This window comes from Etheostoma spectabile, unplaced genomic scaffold, assembly GCF_008692095.1.
Source record: "Etheostoma spectabile isolate EspeVRDwgs_2016 unplaced genomic scaffold, UIUC_Espe_1.0 scaffold280, whole genome shotgun sequence".
Classification (NCBI taxonomy): Eukaryota; Metazoa; Chordata; class Actinopteri; order Perciformes; family Percidae; genus Etheostoma; species Etheostoma spectabile.
Window position 1 is genome coordinate 369,752 of NW_022605578.1, and position 3,010 is coordinate 372,761.

Here is a 3,010-nt window from a genome sequence, read left to right on the forward strand (position 1 = left end):
CCCCAAAAAAAAAGGCCCATTCTGAGTCAGGAAAAACTCTGACAGTACTTAAAGTCATTTATTTAATTGTGACTCTAATGCCGTTATATAATAGCAATTACATGACAATTACCGTTCGTTCTTTGCAAATGTGGGCCTGCAAACCCCTTTGAAACGCCTTGGACCACAGTCTGTCATCTCAGAGATGGAGAGAAAATGATGATAGTTGAGCATAATATTGACATCATATATACAAGACCACAACCCAGAGTTACTTATTTGCAGTGTAGGCAGTTGATGCCAATGCTGGCATATCAACTTCTTCTCAGGATTTTCCACCATTGACTCAGACTTTTACCATCTGAAGGGAAGTGCATGTGCATCTGTATTTGTAGAACAGCCCATAGGAATGGACTTCTCTGAAATAAAATGACTGGCATCCCGTCTTCTGTCACATGCTGGATTTTCTTAAGCCTGAAAATAGAGCCAAGTGGAGGTTCAGATTTCAAATTTTCTCTCAGACCACTTGAATTACAATATGCTGAAAGGTTATTGTGGAATATTTGCCCAATGACACAATAAAGTGTCCAGCCTGGCTTTATGACATCTTCTTTTCAATAACTGTCAGAACTGTATTTCATTTATAGACCTCCTATAACCCAAACCTCAGCATGATCATTGTCAGCTTTAAATATAATCACTTTAATACTTAAACATAACTTAATTATGTCTTTAAATATGTGCTTACTCTGCACATTTAAGGGGAAGAGGAAATTTTAAGACTAATAGATGTAGAACATCAAGGAAAAGATTATGTTTATCAATTTGCAGAGTTAAATTGTGGAACAAACTAAATGAGAACCTAAAGCAATGCCCAAACATATTCCTTTTCAAAAAAATGTACAAAGAAATTAGTTTTAGAAAGTATAGAGAAGCACTGTAGAAAGTTTGTTTGTGTTTTTGTGTTTTGTTTATTTATTTAGAATAGTATGGGGTATCCGTGTATGTATTTGTGTAGGATGTGTATTATATATATAGCAACAGAATTTAAATATTGTAAATTAAAGGATGCAAGAATTAAAGGGTAGGAGTACATAAGTTTTACTTCTTCCTACTCTTTTCGCACATGTAAGAATGTGTTAACACATAAAGAAGGGTACTTTGTTTGTTATTTTTCTCTCCAATGTTTTAAACATTGTTTTATTATTTCTTTTTATTTATTTTTTTTATTGTATACACTTTCTCTTGCATGTTCGAAATAAAGATATCAATCAATCAATCATTATGGCCATTCTTCCCATAACCCTGGGGGGGGGGGGGAACCCATAATTATGCTGTCACAGTTGGACTTTTGTATCAATTTTTTATTATTATTATTTGGTCAGGGGTAGTGCGTATGGGATTATTTATTATATTAATTTATAACCTTTCACCCTCTAGTAACTGAAATCACGGTCACACAGATGATACGTTCAAGAGTAATTATAAATCATACCAATGTCACAAAAAAAAATACGTTTAAGCATATTATTGCTTGCCACACAGCATCATTTTGTGATTAATTACATGCCACTTTTTAACAGTAATACAGCAGAGATCTTATTAATTGATACATTTCAATATCGAGCCAGCTTTACTCCAATGTGCTGTTAACATTAATGCTAATACTTGGTGGGTAACATTATGAGGTTACAACATTGTTCAACACGCTCATAAAGTTATTAATAGTATGATTATTTTGACCACGGTTAACAGATCTGGGCTTTCCCAGTATGAGTTCACTTGTAGCGTTAATGTTAGCTGTACAAATAGACTATTAATCTAATACTAATTTAGCCAGCTATCACACTGTGGTCTTTCTTCCTCACTCTCCCGGTGCAGACAGACTCAGTCGGCGTGAGAGCTAACAACAGCCCCAGGACATATAGCTAGCTAGTTACTGTTAGCCTCCAGTCAGCTAGCAGCCAGGCACTTTACTTACAGCAATCCAACCGGCCGGCCCTTAGCTCCAGTGCCTGGTGCTTACGACGCTAACAGCAGTTTAATGAAGCGTCTGGAAACAGTTCATATTAGACCCAGGCACCCGAGTCACAACAGCGGCCCTCCTACGTTAGCTACGTCTCTTTTAGCGCTAGCCTACTGTTGGTCGTGCCGGAAATCTCCTCCCTTCCAAATTTGGTTTGGATTTTGTTTTCTTTTCATGGAGTATCAATGTGGGTAAAATGTTGGGGTGTACATTTTTGTATTTATCACTTTTTTCATTTCTGAACTTTGTTTCATAAAGTTCATCTGAAAGTATAAGCTGTTAAAAACACCCACTTTTGACAGCAGCAGTCAGGAATCACTTTAATTTTCTTGGCTACCTCTCTGACCCGCTTCCTTCAATAAACCTTTAGTAGTTGTCAAGACATCTCATTTCACTGATAAATCTGTTTTTCACATATGTATATAGTTTTTTTTTTTTTAATTCTTTTTATGAGCACTGAAAATGAGTATTTCAAAAGCAGTAAACCACTGTGAAATCATTATGCTTCTGGGAATCAAAAATACTTCTTCACTCGGCACTTGTCAAAAATAATTTGCCTATCGTTCTCCTGTTGTTGCTGTCTCTTTTGCTTTAACCTGAAATACTTTTTTTCTTAATCTTGTTCTCAATTTATCCTCCCTCAATACATAATTACAGCTTACATTCACATCATTAGGTGCGCGCACACACACACACACACACACACACACACACACACCTTCATTCCATCTCTTATTTTCTGCATACTTCTTACGTGTGGAACTAGGTTGAACCCAAATCCAGACAACACAGAGACAAAATGATAGTTTTACCCTTGTGTTGTCTTCCTGTCAAACATGAAAAAATCCGTTTTGGTCACTTTTTTCAACATTATTATCGCTTTTTCCAACATTTTTGGTGCTTTTTTAAAATGTTTTTGGTGTTTAAAAAAAAAAATATTTTCAATGTAATGCTTATTTTGACGGCCAATTTATTGTGACAAAAAACAACAATTAACTGAAAACG

General features: G+C 35.5%; 2 long non-coding RNA genes across 2 annotated transcripts in view; one reads left to right on the plus strand and one right to left on the minus strand.

Moving 5' to 3' along the window:
* LOC116685981 (uncharacterized) overlaps nt 1-2,079 on the plus strand; it is a 16,669-nt gene extending 14,590 nt beyond the window's left edge. The window contains exon 3 of the long non-coding RNA XR_004331101.1: nt 1,757-2,079. This is a non-coding gene — a long non-coding RNA (uncharacterized LOC116685981). The remainder of the gene's footprint in view (nt 1-1,756) is intronic.
* The window catches only part of LOC116685980 (uncharacterized), a 12,402-nt gene that overhangs the window by 3,718 nt on the left and 5,674 nt on the right, over nt 1-3,010 (minus strand). The window lies entirely within an intron of this gene.